Raw genomic sequence first — 17,677 nt, forward strand, 5'->3', positions numbered from 1 at the left:
AACTTTGCTGGGAAGGGAAGAGGCATCTTTTAAAATCTGTCTGAAATTTTAGCTAATATCACCTTTGTCTTAGGGATTTTGCACGAAATATATATACTTTCATGCAGTGCATAACCTAATAACAATGTGACTACAAACTATAAATAGTCTAAACATATATGCCTTAATATTAAGGATAATGACTATCATTTATGAAGTATATCATGCCCAAAACTGAGCTGGAGCTTTATACGAAGCATTTCTTTTCTCCATGAAAATGCCTGTATTTGGATGAGGAAACTGAGTTGCAGATATGTTAAGTTTCCAGGTCCTGTGAATCAGAAATAGTGGAAACGGAATTCCAATCCAGGTTTCTTTAGTTCTAATTGGAGTCTCCCATACAACAGGCCATTCTTGCATCCAAATCAATGTTGGCCTTTCAATCTATTAAAAAACAAACAAACAAACAAAAAAATGAAACAAACAAAACAAAACAAAACCCCACCTATTTAGTTGCTGCGGTCATAATCTAAACTTTTCTTGGTCTTTCTCTTCAGAGTTTGCTTCCAGAAGCACATGAAGAAATCCCTCTCATTCCTTTTTAACCACAGCCTGTTTAAAGTCCAAATGTTTTCCTAATTTCAGATTTCACACTTACTAACCAGACTTAATTCCAATTATCATTTTAATTGTGAAAAACCAAAACCATGTTCAAAGACACACTTTTGCCATGCTGGAGAATAGTTGAAACAATATGCTTTGTGTTTTGAAGAAAATTCCAAAAAACAATCCCAGAAATGGTTCACTTCACTGAAATGATTGTATGTCCTGCTAAGTTGACTGCTTTGATTATAAATGGAGCTTTTTAAAAGCCTTCATACTGGCATGGATTTAAAAAAATTCTGCCTCAGTGCTTCATTAAATTTCTTCCCACCCCTCACTCCTAAATATATTCCATAACTAAGGTATGAGAGCTCTACATTAGTGAGATAGACACGCCAAGAGAGAGAAGAGTAGACTAGAACATATAGAATCTATCTTATGTTACTTTTCTTAGTTATCCTGGGATCAATGGTTTTACTCAGCAGTCTGTTTTTCTCCTAGAAAACTTCATCTGGAACCCCCATATTGAGAATCAGTTGTATATGTTGATGTGGAACTGAGGGACTCAGAGCTTGACCCATTAGTTTTTTTTTCTAGTTGTGAGAGACAGATCAAAGAATACATTCATAGTGCCCAGAAGACTTTGCAGAGTTTAAAAACACTGCTGAGATCATTCATGGATTTTCTCAGATACTTTTTTTTTAAATGAAGATTCCTTTTATAACATATCCTAAAATCTTACCTTCAATTTGTCACTTGAAATGAAGTGACTGGACTACCTGGCTTATCTCTGAGGTCTCTTCCAATTCTAATAATCCCAGGTTCCACTGAAGATTCCACCCAGAAAGTGAGGTGAGAAATCTTTAGTATGGCTTTGCCATACATGGTTTTATTTCATTAGGAATATGCTGAGGGGCATATTCCGAGGAAGCTGGGATTTAGGTAACTTTCTTTTTCACTCTCAATACCAACTCCTTCTAATGATGAATCCATGTAAGAGTCTTAAAAACAATTTATCATTGTGTTATACTAAGTGAGCTGCTCAACATCTGTAGATGTTTCCTATTCTGGCTCATTCCATTCATTGTCCTCAAACACTGTGATTCCTACTAGGTCACAAAATGCCTCCAAACACATAGCAAATAATGCAACTAATTCAAAAAATAATGCAACTAGTTACATGTTTAGGAGCTTTTGTTTTGTTAACAATTTGACGTTTAACCTTCTGTATGACCTAGAGCACTCCCTAGCACCAGTATTTTATTTAAAATGACCTGGCTTGGGGGCGCTTTGGTGGCTCAGTTGATTGAGTGTCTGACTTCAGCTCAGGTCATGATCTCATGGTCTGTGACTTCAAGCCCCATATCGGGCTCTATGCTGACAGCTCAGATCCTGGAGCTTTCTTCGGATTCTGTGTCTCCTTCTCTCTGCCCTTCCCCCACTCATGCTGTCTCTGTCTCTCAAAAATGAATGAATGTTAAAAACCTAAAAAGATAAAAATAAAATAAAATGATCTGTCTTGGAGAGATGAGCCTTGAGGTCTTTTTGGCTCAAAAATTCTATTAATCTCTTCACTGTGCTAAGCAGAGATGTATATACAGAGTAACGTTAAAATATAGTCCTGCCCCAAAAAGAAGTCGAAAATCGGATTGAAAAGCTCACTAAGGCTCCCATGTAAAAGACATTGCATGTCAATGGGGGGTCTGTGAAGGCTTTGAACAGGGCAGTACTGTTGATAAAAGTTTTAAATGGAATAATACAAAATTCTGAGGAGGACAGCATAATGGCATAAAGATACTATGGTGCTAACCAGAGAATCCTTCGTGGTAGAGAGGAAAGTTGGGCCAACTTATGAAGAGACGATGTGGTGAACTCCTAGGTTTCATCTTTGCATTGCTTCAAAGATTCGTTTGCTTATGTTTCATTAATAATATTGTCACATTATTTTTCTGCCAATTTATAGTCAAAAGCATAAAGTATTGAAAAACAAGTATATTTTTGCTCTTATTAGAATAGTTTTTAAAATATATATATTTCCTAAATGTTTTCCAAAAGAAAATGGAGTCATTATAAACCCATACCTACCTCATTTTTGTAAGGGAAAGGGAAAACTTAGAGACAAAATTCTGTAAGCCCCTATGGGAATCAATGAAGTTTGAAAGATAAAATTAAACAATCTGGTTAGAATTTTTATGAAGAGAAGCGAATTTTTATTGAGAACTTCTAAATACACATTACCACTTTACTCTTTATTACCTATTCTCTTGCCATTTCTTTGCCTCCTTTTCTTGCATATAAAGTAGTGATAATGATCGGACTGACTTCAACAATTCATGAGTATTAAATACAACAAACATTTGTAATTAGTCAAAATAAATGAAAGAGAAAACACATCTCTAAAAATATTAAAGAGAAAAATAATCATTGTTTTTTGTTTTGATTGCTCAAATTCATATTAGGATTCTACCACTTAAGACAGTTACCTATCAAATCTTTCAGTCCTCGGTTTCTTTATTTGTAGAAATGGGATACCAGTAGCAACTCTTTCCTGGCATAGTTGTGAGGAGCAATGACATCACAAGCATGGAGAGGAAACAAAGGCTGACATATGATCAGCCGTCCATAGATGGTAGCAATTATTGTATCTATAACTTGCACATATTAAAATTCATGCTGGGTAAAGGGAAAGAGGTGGTGGCAGCCAGGCTTTATGTTATGTATGTTATGTCACTCTATTTTATTTATTTATTTTTAAAGTGTATTTATTTCAAGAGAGGGAGAGTGTGAGTGGGGGAGGAATAGAGAGAGAGGGAGAGAGAGAGAATCCCAAGCAGCTTCCACGCTGTCATCTGGAGCTGGATGCAGGGCTCGAACCCACAAACTGTGAGATCATGACCTGAGACAAAACCAAGAGCTGGACACTTAATTGGCTGAGGCATCCAGGTACCCCTCGATTTATTTTAGATTGCTACCTTGGATTTTGGAAAAGAAAATACTATCGCTGGTAACAAAATTACCTTAGTACTGTATTTCTTAAGACATGCAAAGGCAACAGAGGCTAAAAAGCCATGCTAAATATATTACCAGCTTATGTTCAGGAAGGAAATACAGATAGATGGCTGAATGGATGGATGAATAGATAGATACATATACACTGCACATTTGACACACTACTCCAAATCATTTTGCAAAACTTTCTAACATGCTTTGCCTTTTGTTCTCAGGAAATAAAAAATACATCTAATATATATTATATATATTTATTTGTTATATTTATATAAAATTATATATAAATTTTATATTTATTCATATATTTATTTATTAAATATATTATATATATAATTTATATCTATAATTTCTCTAATTACCAAGGTGGCACATGTTATAAAAGATAATTTGGAGGGCAGAAGAAAGCATAAAAAATGAGTTTGGAATTTGCATAGAAATTTCCTGTCAAGAGATAAAAGACTAGCATATTTTCTTCCAGTCTTTTTTATAGTTTTATTACTTGAATTCATACTCTCTATGAAATGTTATATCCCTAATTTTACTTAAAATCATATTATGAGCACATTCTGACTCTGAAAATTATTAAAAAATTATTAAATAACTACACAATCGCCCTCATATTATCCCAAAATTAAAAAAAAAATCAGTTAATAAATGCCCTTTTCACATGATTGTTGTTCTCAAATAGGATATGGAGTTGGGGGGTTAATTAAGTACTGAGCACCAAATGAGGGTCTCTGTATTGTACTAGCCCTATGGGATGGAGAAATACAGAGTATTTGGAGAAAAACATAAATTCAGCTGAATACAAAAAAACAGAGTTTCAGATTCAGGGTAGAGATATTTTTGAAGGAAGAGAGAAAAGGAGGGAGGAAAGGAGATGCAAAGAAGGAAGAGAAAAGGCAGGAAGCAAGAACAGCAAAGAGTCATAAAACAGTGTTTTGCACACCCTGGGTTGTGATTCATCAGCATTTATAAATAACAAAAATGGATAGAAGATAAAATATTAGAGACCATTAAATATAATACTGGTAAATATTGTTTATGAAATTTTGTTTCGGTTATATTATGTACTCTATCATGATAGAAATGCATTTCTGACTATGAATCGGGGCGGGGGATGTTTAAAAACGACTGTTAGACTACTAAAACTTCAGTCTTTATGTAGTTACTGAAGTCCATTGAGCCTAATAATACTTTAACTTTATAGAAGTTTAAGATCCAAAGAAGAAGAACGATGTGCTCAAGGGCACAGGGCACATACAGCCAGAGTCAGATTCCACTCCACTGCCCTTTTCTCACAACACCAAATATTAAGTTGTGAGTTGTACTTTTTTTCTGTCAAACTCACGATTTGTTCTATATCCAGTCATTGTGCAGTTCCCTATCGGATTATTTTTAGTTCTACTGAAAGACTGTTGACTCATTGGAGCCATCTATGTCTTGTTTGTCACACCGAATGAAGGACTTGGACAAAGCTATGGTATGGAGACAGAACTAAAATTACAGATTCCGATGCAATGGCATTTGCATTTCTAGCCCTACAGTGTTTTATAATCCTATTGTAAATACAGTCAGTGTCAAATTGTGTGGTGATTATACCAAAAAAAAAAAAAAAAAAAACAACACTCTATGTGCCAACAGAACATTCTCAGGTATTATGCCTTTAAGTTAAAATTTATCGAAATAAAACGAGCAGGGGGTAGGGAGGGGGGATAGAAGTCCAATGCAGTTTGCATTCTTCAGAAGCCTTGCTCAATAAGTACTGAGCTTTGATCGATTGATACAGTGTCATATTTGACTAAAGAGGTGGGAAGTTGCTACTGTCGCTTTGTGCTGGATGGCAGCAGAATGCACTATTGATTTTATATGTTGGATGGGTTGTCAGTGTATAGTGCATTGTTGATTTTGACTTTTATAGCCAACATGTTTCCTTTAATTGGATCATTTGTAAAAGAGAGGAGGGGACCTGTTCTCCTTTGACAGTGACTGATTACAATCATTTCATGTTTGTCAATATTTGATAAACCCACTCTTACCCAACAACATGGCTGCCTTTATGCATTTGTTCATTCGGTTCCACTTCTCTATTTACCCCAGTATCACTTGCGACTGGTCTGCCCCAATTTTCACTCGCAATTCACTGCTGTATTTACTCTTTCAGCAGCACGCAGTCAATTTTTTTCTTAAGTTTGCCAAGCAAGTCCTTCTGACAATAACAACCAATCTACTTCTGAACAATCTCTTTGGTCTCCAGACCCTGCCTATCCTTTTTCCTTTGGCAACTGCTACAAACTGTCAAGTTATGCACAACAGTTCAAATACCCACCATGAACCTGTAGTTGTCACACATCTTGAGCTATCAGATCAGATTTCCTAGAGGAAAGAATAATCCATTGCTCTCTCATATCGGGATTATTCCATACCTGTGAATGATAGCCTGTAAATTCATTCTGAGTGGAGACCATGGTTCTTACAATCTTCATTTGTTCCCAGAAAACACCATTATATGTAATTAAGAGGAATTGTGAAATGGTGTTTTGTGTCCTAGATGCTCATTTGACAGCTGCTATTGTGTCTTTTGTACTCTACAGTTGTTAGTGTCTTCCAGACACAATACAATAAAACAGAACCTTCCTAGCCCCTGTTTTCACCTAAATTCCGTAGGTGTGGATTAGGAAATGTTTCTGAGGACAGTAGAATGTTTCTGAGGAAAGTAAAGTGTCTCTGAGGTAAAAGCAGATGTTTTTAGGAACAGGAATCTTAGTGGGAAAAGACTAGACTGCAATTAAGAGGTCTGAATCATGGTCCTGTGCACCTTGGGCAAGTCATTCAACTTACTTGTGCCAGAATGTATTCACCTATAAATTATGAAGGTCATATTAAATGGTTTTGAAAATCCCTTCCACAATTCCTTACAATTCCATGGTCCTCGCATATGAGGCTTTAGTGCTCCCTGACAGAAACTTGCAAGGCAACCTATGTATTTTTCAGAAAGAGACTTTCTGAAATAGGTAGATGATTCGGGAAAATTGAGGCATCCTACTGTTCACTCTCTGGACAAATGTTGCCAGACTGCCTCTAGATGTTCTCCAAGTAATGATGGATGATAATACTGCTACTCTTTTTTTTCCTGTATTCTGCAAATCATATGCCTTGTTGACAGGTTTTCCTATTTGTGCCAAGGATGATTGTTTCAGAGACCAATTCTTTTTAATTAGAGGATTCTGACAGCATGTAGGCAAATATAGCATATTGGTTATTTGCAGGTACAAATATTCAGTGTAACCTTATTGACATGAAAAAAAACAATACAATTGGAATTAGTGAGATTCAGAGTAAGGTATTATTGGCTGTATGGCAAAAAAATAAATGTGAAAATACTACATTGTAGGCATTTCTCACTTAGCATTATATACAAGGAGACATTTTCATTTACTTAAAATATTTGGAAATCAGGTGTAATAATATTAGAAAAAATATGTGATCTGGGGTTTTGTACTCATTGTAATTATTGTCATATATAAGATCTAAACCAACTTTACTAAAGGTAGATTTGAGTCTGAACTGATTGAGCAACAAATTTTAATATAGTTTTATTTATTTTTTTTTTTCTGATCATTACCTTCCAATGTGTCATAAGATTTTTCTTCTCATCTCTTAAGACATAGGAAGCTGCTATTAGAGTTAACCGGTCACTCTGGTAGAGGAAACTCAACTACTTCCGTTAGGGACCTCTGGGGTGGTGAGTGGGGCCTGCTCTTGAACACCCCTTCCTTTCTTCCTCCTTTCTCCTTTAGTGGGTTGACTGCTGGGAAACTGATAGAAAAGATCAAGTAATTCTCACTTAATTGTGAAACTGTAGAGAGCCTATATGTTGTGGGCATTGAAATTGTGGTTCGAGGTATACATGTTAAGTCCTATTAGAGATAAGCTCTCTGATGTGGAGAATGTCTTCTATGGCTTAGCTTCTCATTATTTCTTCTCATTCCAATTATTGGTAATATGTGAGGTATTTTACTATCAGGGAATCTTCTAGTAATCAGAGGCACCTTTTGGTTAAGATATATGCAAGTCATTTCAAGTCTGCATATGCTTGATGCATACAGTTGACCCAAGGGAAATTTGCTTTACACACCTTTGCTACTTCAATGATATGGGTGCATGGATGTCCCTTTTCTTTGTCCACAAATTCTCTCCAATTATTTTTCACCTGCTCAAATAGGTCCAAGGTTAGATCAGCCAGAATTATGTCTCAACAGATGCTTAACCAGGGAATGAGAATCAGTTTTCTGGAAGACACCATCAAGCTCTACACTGAATTGGATATTGAAGTACTCCCTTCCCAACAGAGAGAGAAAAGAAAAAGACACAACATTATGTCCCAAGATTGACATTTCACAATTAAGTAAATTTTCTTGAATTCTTCATTTTCCTTTAATATAGGCTGAAGTTCTGAAAAAACAAAACTGGTTCTACAGGAACATGCATTACATCGTGACTTGCTTTAGAATGGTGTGTACTTGGAACTTCTTTTCAGCTTTGTGATGTTGATTTTAATCTAATATGAGTGGAACATTCCATTCAATATAATTCTACATAATCTGAATTTGTGCTGTATTGAGAGACTCTTAATATACTGAAAACTTTTCTTTGTTCTTGAAATTGCCAAATCACATATTTATCAATAATTTGAGATCTAAACTGAAACCACTAGATAATTTTAAGACAAAAACCATTATTTTCTTAGATGCCAGAAATTTCACCCACTATATCTTTGGTACTATCAGTACAAATGTCAAGACAGTGAAAGAGGCAAATGATATCTTTATATTATAACAAAAGTAAGGGTCTGCCATCCACACTTTGATGTCAGTTGCCTGTTGGACAGGTCAGGAAAACCCAAGGATTAGCAACCAGAGCATCTAATTATTCAAAATCATATTAAACATCCCACTTATGGTTGCATAGGTTGAAGAAAGCAAGATCAGATGTCATACCAATGTATAATACTCTATGTTATAATACTCCATGTTATGCTGCATACTCTTAGAAAGAGAATAGTAAATAAAATCCAAAAGAAGTAACAAGAAATAGTACTAACATTTCAGAAGGCATAGGTCCATCAAAACATTCCCAATGCCATATATGACAAAGTTCACAAAGGAATGTTATAGAAACTGTATCAAATTCATTTAGGCCCAGGAGAGAGAGTGTGGACCAGTATAAGTCATGAATGTAGGTAAAATAGTACCAATCAAAGAAAGAAGAAATTATTCCAAGCAGGTCAGCTTCCATACCTAGGGCACACTATATTTACTGTAGATAGATCTATAAAGGACACATCAACCAAAGGCTGGTATTCAAAACACAAGGCAGGCAGGGAATTCTCTCTAGCCTTATTGTTCAGTGTTGTTGGTTTTATTTTTCCCTTTCTTCTTTTTTCTGCTTTTAAGGGTTTCAGTCATTTTTATTCATTTCAACAGCAGGTGTGAAATAGTAGGCTGTCATCTGCCTTTTTGTAGTGCTGCGGGCCAAAATTATAAATGGGTTGACATTAATGGCAGTCCAGAATTTAGTGCTGTATTGGTAGATGGTATTGAAAATGTTTTGATATGACAGATGGAATGCCTACTGCTGAAACTTCAGTTAGACTTTAGCTGGCTACATCTGGCAGAGGCTTTTTTTTAAATGCTTTGCTGTTGGTATCTAGGTTTTAAGGCATTTCTTCATCTTTATACTCCATTCTTCTTTCTCTCTTTTCTCTGATGTTTAATTTTCTTTATCTTTTCTCTTTGCTTTCAATTTTTGGCATGACTAAGAGCTAATGGAGAGTGAGGATGGTCTCACTCAACTAGAAAGAGTAGGACTTGAGTGAGAAGAACTGAGACTTCTTATCCTTTATCAAACTTCCTTAGGAAGGAAATGCCCAAGGCATCAGAGGTCTTCCACAGTGCATGCACCTATCCTGCTCTACACACACACACACAAACACACACACACACACACACACACACACACACACACACACACACCAGAGTCTGGTTAAAGTAAACACCAGGAAAGCCCTGGTAGGCAGAATTCTCTCAACTCAGCTGGATAGGTTACTTTGCAGAAAAATAACAGTGTTCCATGTTTAAATAAGTTTGTGAAATGCTGGTTAAACAAAGATGAATGAATTTCTTTTCCAAAAAACTCCTCAGAGTCTTTGAAGAGTGATTTTCAATGTATGTTTTCTTTCAGTCACTATGGTCCCTAGGTTGTTACTTCTTAGGGTCTCTTAGTTAATTTCATTTATCCATGAAAAGACTTGTTCTGTTAGACCAGACAAATGTTGACCTTAACTACTTTATGCGAAAGATTATCTTTCCCATATTACTTTTCTCAAGAGTTTCAGAGATAAAAAATAGTTTTCTTTGTTTTCATCCTTGTGAACTCTGTACTTGCTCATACACGTTTTTCCTCAATTGGATAAGGTAGGTTATGATACCAGGCTGCCTCAAATTCAAATTTCCTACTACCTAAGGTTTTAGAAACTTCAATTTGAAGAGTCACAGTATAGAGCTCATTTCTGAAAATTTAAGAAGATAGCTCATCTCATCCTTAAAATTAAGAAGTATTTTTTAAAAAAAAATTTAATGTTTATTTTTGGGAGAGAGACAGAGCACGAGCAGGGGAGGGGCAGAGAGAGAGGGAGACACAGAATCTGAAGCAGGCTCCAGGCTCCATGCTGACATCACAGAGCCTGAGGCAGGGCTTGAACACACAAACCTCGAGATCATGGCCCAAACTGAAGTGGGACACTCAACCGACTGAGCCACCCAGGTGCCCCCAAATTACGAGATATCTTTGCTTTTACTTTTTGAAAAGTAAACACTTTACTGTTTCTCTTGAAAATATCTGAGCACTTACCTTTCCCATATTGTCAACAGCAAATGTACACTTTATGTGTAAATTTTATCAATTCTTTAAATATTTGTATATTTCATTATTGAAAACATTTCAAAACTGTTCAGACAATCCTAATGTCTATATCCAATATAGATTGGGTCACATTTAATAGAATAAGACTATTCTACAGGAGTGGAAAACACAACGTTTATGGCTAGAAAAGACATCACCACTTATACCCTTAAGAGAGAGGATGTTAGGTAGGCTAAGGAAGATGGAGCCTATATGAAAATGTCAAATAGCACTTCACCTAATAAAATAAAGAACAAAGATCTCTGTGTAGTATTGTGACACTACTGAAGAGCAATTAGTTTATTTTGCCTGTGAAAGGAGTAAAGAATTTGTAAAGATTGAATTTGGGTTGGGCCCTGAGAAGGAATGGAAATGATCTGGGTGTAGGAGGGCATTTCAGGCAGCAGAAACAGCTGGAGTGGAACAACACCCAGAGCGGCATGAAGATACATGATATGTTTAGAGAATTTCAAGGAGTCTGGTTAGGACAAAATATCATGTATATAGGTAGCATTGGGTTGAGCTGTAGAGCCCCAATCCTCAAAGCTGAATTCAGGCCATAATATGAAGGCAATGGATTGCTGAGGGTATTGGACTTTATTTTTCAGGTAGAACTAAACCAGAATGAGGATGGAAGCAGGAAGTTCTCCTGTTCAGTTGCATATCTGACTGAGGGTTCTGAAATGGAAACAATAAAAAATGAATTGAGACTAACTTATTGGGCCAAGAACAAGATACTGAAATTCTTTAAATTAGTGTAAAAGTTGATACATTTGTGACCTGGATAACTCTTTTACATTGCATTGTATTCTCTTTTATCTTGAGATGCTTTCCCACAATGTCCTTGTATTTAATATGTAAGTTTTATGAAATTTTAGTCCTAATACGATATATTTATATCAGATATTTAGGAAGGCTTGCATAAATCTAAGCAATATATTGGGATCCATGATATCATAAACATTTAGGATATCTCAGAATTTTCCAGGGCAGTTGGCTTATGTCATAAGAAATTAAAACACCATAGGACAAAGGTAAAATAGTTGGATGAGCTCTCTGATAAAATCATCTCTGAATTGGTAGTGAACATCACATTTGGCATGTGTATTGCTTGTGAGAATTATACAATATTCTATCTAATTATCATGCAGTGAGGAAGTACAGGATTGGAAGAAGAAAGGAAATGAACTAATGATGCAATGGAAGAAGTTCAACTTATCTAAGATTGTTGTCATCGAAATGTGTCTTATGAAAATAAGCATCTTTCAGGCAATTGAGTTTCCTGTAAATCTGAAAGCCAAGCTAGTCTCAGTCCTCCTTATGTCATGCCTAATAAAGGAGGATTATCATGCCCTGTTTTAAGGTGGAAAAACTTGGGCAATAAAGAGAGGGAGGAAACCAAAAGCTGTGAAATCAGTTGAGATTTGGGGCAGAAGTCATCATCTAATTCTACTAAGTTACTTGACAATTGTTTCTTAGTCAGTAATGGTGTGTTGTTATTACTGCTATTTCTTTGAACTTTTTAGGACTGGTATTTCTAGGAAGTTATAACAGAAGGTGGAGATTATACTTTCAGCGAATATTTAGAATGCTATGGGAAAATAATGCAAAGACCAACTGCTTTGCATCATCCTTAAGGCTTCACAGAAAATGACATTTGTACTGAGTTTTAAAATATGAATTGAGTTTTTCCAGATGGACAAAGGGAGGGAATAGTGAATTTCTTGAAGGTTTAATATGGTGTGCTCTAAAAAGGGTGTATAACAGTAGTGGGGCGGCTAAGCAAGTCTTAAAAACTTAGGTGGAAGCCATGTTAAGACTAGCCATGCCTGTCAACATGAACACTTAAAATGTTTCTCTGGAAGCCATCAGATGGCCTTGGAGATCTTAACCACTGATGTGACATGACAGCAAATACTGGGTAGAGTGTGGAATAGTTGCACATGAGCATAAGAACACTAACTGTTTGACATACACAATTTTAAATACAGCAGCATTTGTGACCTGGTAGAATCTTCTATTCCAGACCTACTACAAAATAAAACAATAAAAGCACCACTTGACAATAATAAATCAACCATGATTTGTTGCTAACTATGATGCTAATTGTCATAGTCTATGGGTTCTTGAAGAGAAAATGATGATTTTAGAGAATTTCCATATATACATAACAACCTTTCAATACATTAAATTTGAAAAAATTCAACACTTTTCCAGTGTATAAGCATATGATAGGTCCTGTGCTGTAGACCAGCAATAAAATGTTTAACAGGATACAACACTTGCCAAACAAAGAGCTTCAATGTATTGGTGCAACCAGGTCAGTGACTAGGAAATATTCAGCCTGGTGTAGTTAGTAAGTGCTGCTAAGGGTGAAAAAGGGGAATTCCAGGGAGAACTGTGCATCCCTGTTTTCTTTACATTTTTGTGAAGGAAGGGAGCTGGCAAAATGAGGCTTGCTGAAGGAAGGATTATTCTAGAGACTGGTTAACACTAACATATTAATCATAAAATTATAAAGTATGTTAGTTTTTTAGGAGTGCCACAAGAAAATACAATGGACTGGGTGGCTTAAACAATAGAAATGTATTTTCTCAAGTTCTGGATACTGGAAGTCCAAAATTAAGATGTCCTCAGGCTTGGTTTCTCTGAAGCTTCTCTCCTGGCTTGAAGATGGCCACCTTTTCACTTTGTCCTCACATTAGCTTTTCTCTGTGCACTCCGAGTGCTTCCTCCTCTTCTCATAAGGATTGTAGTCCTAATGGATTAGACCCCTCCCCCTTATGACCTCATTTAACCTCTTTAAAAGTCATACCTCCAAATATGGTCACATTACAGGTGAGGACTTCGGCATATGAATTTTATGGGAACACAATTCATAAAAAAAGAAATCAGCTATTTCTGTTCCAGATTTCATTTCACTAAAGTTTAACTCAGTGACTGGAGAGCTAAGTTGATAAACTAACTCAGGCAAAGGTGTTAACAGGTAACACAAATTTAATGTGTAATCTCTCCTGGCAGTATTTTCTTAAAAATGAGACTCTTTACATTTGATGTCTTATATGAGAACTCCTGTCTTTAGGACAAACTGAGGTAGAAGGCAGCTTAAAGCCATAGATGGATTATGATGATACCCCAATTACATCCTTCTTAGGAGCAATCACCTGAGAGTCCATGCAAAGGGTCAGTCCTGCAGTCCTGTGCTGTTTTGTCAGAAAATAGAATTACAATGCACGGACTCCATACTTTACTGTGCTGAGATGTTGTGACTGCCTGCAAACTATTTATTCAGAGATTTGAACACATACACATGAACAACAGCATCAGAAGGCAGACTCTCTATGTTTCCTTTCTAGATGTTGGGTTGTCACATCCTCACAAAAATACTCCTAGCCTAAAGGGCTAAGTAGAGGGCTGGCTAGGTGTGATTGGAAAAATCTATAGAATGAGAAGAGTGGAGAGATAGAACCAGAGTTCCTCACATGCTCACAGAGGGCAGGTATCCCCCAGACTGCTCTTGGAGGGTCCTTGAGGTTCTGTGAACCTGTTCAGGGTGCATCACAAGGGCTCACTACTTTGTTCCAGTCAGAGCAGCATGTTTCCATTGATTTACCAGCTAGGGTTCTGGCTGCAATGTCATTTGAATAAAGACTAACATCTTCTCAATCATAGGTTATAAAGCCGGGTTCTCAGTGACTTCAGAGTAATTGAGTTAGATAAACTTACAGGTGTTCTGAGAAGTAGTTAAGGGGACAAGGGGAAAGAGCAGTGGTCTCCTCCATGGATTGCTCTGCCCTTCTGGTGATTTAAATCCTGCCCATCAACCCATAGCCTCAGAATCTGCATTATGGCTCTTAAACCCTTATCTCCTACAGACTACTTAATTTCCAGTATGAATCTGTCTCTCCAATTAGACGTAGTTTTCTGTGAGGCAGGAGTCCTATGTTTCTTTTGTGGGCATTCCCACTGGGCATATTTTGCTTGACATGCAGCAATCCACTGATTTATACAGACATTTAACATGTATTTATCAGGCACCTACTATTTGCCAGGCCCTCTTTTAGACTCTGGGTTTCCAGAGTTGAATAAGCTGTCCAAGTTTCCCATTCTCGTGGAACTTACCATGAATGCTCAACTAATTGATATATGAGGTTCCCTGTGTGATAATGTCAGTGTTGCATTCTATAAAATCTAAAGAGTTCAGTTTATAGCTAAGAATGTAAACAAAGGACAGAAAGATTCGCTTTCTGAAGTTTGCACAAATCCAATTCCTGCTTTCTTTCCCTTAGCACATGACAAAACTAAGGGGCCTCCCAGGGGCAGAAAGAATCCATCACAAGGGACCTGGAGTTATGTTGGAAAGAATTCCAACCAAAGAGATTTATGAGGCAGTATAGTCACTGCTCAAGGGAGGGGAAGGTAGTACTATAGCTTAAGATGTTTAAAACCTGGCTGCAAGAGAAGCAGGAAAATGCACCACAGGGAACAATTCCCTGCCAGGTTCTGAGGGATGGAAAAATGACTTAATGGCACTTTCACTGTCTTAACTTAGGTGATTTTTTTTCTAGTAAGCAGACATCTTCTATAATTCCCTTTGTAAATAGACTCATAAGATATAGATGTGCCTTTCTCTTATGTGACTTATACAAACCACTATTGTTGTTGTTGTTGGCTCACAAAGAGTTGGAAGTTCATGATTAAGTGATGAAATGAACTACATAGGTTAAACTGAAAACCATTTTGTTACTGAAATCTTGGGTCAAATCATGCCCAGTTCCAGAGGCCAAGAGGCACTCTGGGGCTTTAGAAACTCAAAGACTCAAAGAGTGAAAAAATTGGAAGGGGACCTGCAGGTTATCTATTTGAACCTTTGGTATTATGTCAATGAGCTAGAGGTTTTCATTAAAGCATCTATGGAAGGAAATAGGTTTTTGTAGATGGAAGAATTGTACATATTACAGGTTCCCTGGGCATCTGACTCCAGTCTTTTTAATATTATACCCCTCATGTGCTCTTTTCAGTTCTGCCAGAATGTCCTCTAGTGCCTCAAGCACTCAAGTCAATATCCCAACAGCAGTTCATACTTACAGCTAAGGTACTCTTAGCACTTCTCAGCTAGGTTAGCCTGATATTAAGTTCAAATCCCTCCTCATTCAGACAGAAACAAAACCAAACAAAACAAAAGAAGGAACAACAACAAACTTTCTAAATCAAAGAGGCCAATACTATTTGTTAATTCTTCTGAATTCCAATAAAATGCATTGTGTGTGCCACTCCTTTGGGCTTGGAATGAATTGCTTTGTACACCATCTTTTTTTTATGTTGACCTTCTTTGACCGTTTCCTGTGTGTTGCATGTGAATTCAGAAAGGTAGAGGCTTGATGGGTACTTAGTAGATTATGGGGAGAAAGTCGTTTTTAATGCCAGAGAAACTGACTAGAAAGACAAAACAATCTGGGTGAGATTATTCTGGGTTGATCTATCACATCTTCAGGGACAGCAACATTTTCATGAAATCTAAATTGTAGATTTATAGGTCATATAGAAAATATGAATTTTTTCAGTTCATTTTAAGTAGCTGGCATAAACCTAATACCATGCTTGGTAAGGAAAATGTGTATATGCAAACACATATGTGTGCACACACATACTACCAAATAATCACACTTATAAGTATAGCTGCAAAAATGCTAAGCAAAATTTTAGCAAATTAAATTCTGTGCCATATCAAAAGAATGATACACCATAGCCCAATAACATTTACACCAGGTATGCAGGATGGGTTCACCTATTAGGACAGCCATAAATATAATTTCTCCCATCAATAGGTAAAAAGAGAAACAAAAATGTAATTAACCTAATAATTGCCAAAATGCATTTCACAAAGTTCAAATCTATTTCTTATTTTTTTGAAGTTTATTTATTTTGAGAAAGTGAGAGACAGCCTGCACAAGAGTATGGGAAGGGGAGGTAGGGAGAGAAGGAAAGAGAGAGAGAGAGAGAGAGAGAGAGAGAGAGAGAGAGAGAGAGGAGAATCCCAAGCAGGCTCTACTCTCCTAGCTGAGCCCAAGGTGGGGCTCCAACTCACAGACCACAAGATCATGACCAAGCTAAAATCAAGAGTTGGACACTTAACTGACTGAACCACCCAGATATCCCAAATCCATTTCTGTTTTAAAATAAACAGACTAAGGCGGAAAAAAAAAGAAGCTTCAGAATGAACTAAGAATACGGATAAAGACTTGTTTTCGAAACTATGTACACCTTATTTGACTACATAACTCCAGAAGCATTTCCAATAAATTCTGGGGGGAAAAAGGAGATGCCTGCTAGCACTGCTATTATTCAACAAGTCTCTGAAGTTCTACCTGATGAAATAGGATAATAAAAATATAGAGCTAAAAATACTGTAAAGGAAGTGACAAAATACCATTACTTACAGATTATAAGATTGTCTACTCCAAAAACCCAGTGAATCAAAGAAAAAATTATTTTGAGCTAACAATGAAATACAGTAAGGTTTGCAGTTACAAAATAAGTAGAGAAATCTAAAGCTTTCCTACCCAGTGGCAATAACCACTTAGAACACATAATAAAAAAAAAGATTCTATTTGCCATAGCAACCAAAATAGAAAATATCAAGAAGCAAAAATGCATTAGTCAAAGAAGTCTATAAAACTTTATCTAACTATATATTTACACATCCACATGCATGTGTGTGTGTGTGTGTGTGTGTGTGCGTGCGTGTGCATGAGTAAATAAATAAACAGAGTGATGTCCCATGTTCCTGGATGGGAAGATACTGTGAAAAAACTTACTCTTCTGAATTAAACCTTAAAGATGTCAATAACTTTTCCAAATATTTGACCTGAAAAAACTATACTACATTTCTTCTAACAAAGTAAATGATAAAGTAGCTCATTTCAAGGAAAAAAAGACATAATCAGTTCATTGTTTTATTTTTTACAACTTCAAAAATCAAAACTGTATGATTCTGGTACAGAAATAGACTAATAGATCAATGAAAAATAGAGAAAGTATAGAAACCAGCCACACTTTTCATATCAAAATTTAGAACATCATACAGAAGCAATCTTAAAAAAAAGTAGGAATGTATTTTGTT

At 36.3% G+C, this 17,677-nt stretch overlaps 1 long non-coding RNA gene across 1 annotated transcript; it reads right to left on the reverse strand.

Annotated features, from left to right (window-relative positions):
- Positions 1 to 251: 251 nt before the first annotated feature.
- Positions 252 to 17,112, reverse strand: LOC128312440 (uncharacterized). Its single transcript, XR_008291770.1, has 3 exons — positions 16,995 to 17,112; positions 7,217 to 7,410; positions 252 to 423 (listed from the first exon to the last, which is right to left on the reverse strand). It is a non-coding gene; the product is annotated as an uncharacterized LOC128312440 (long non-coding RNA).
- Positions 17,113 to 17,677: the final 565 nt, after the last annotated feature.

Source organism: Acinonyx jubatus, chromosome D3 (genome assembly GCF_027475565.1).
Source record: "Acinonyx jubatus isolate Ajub_Pintada_27869175 chromosome D3, VMU_Ajub_asm_v1.0, whole genome shotgun sequence".
Classification (NCBI taxonomy): domain Eukaryota; kingdom Metazoa; phylum Chordata; class Mammalia; order Carnivora; family Felidae; genus Acinonyx; species Acinonyx jubatus.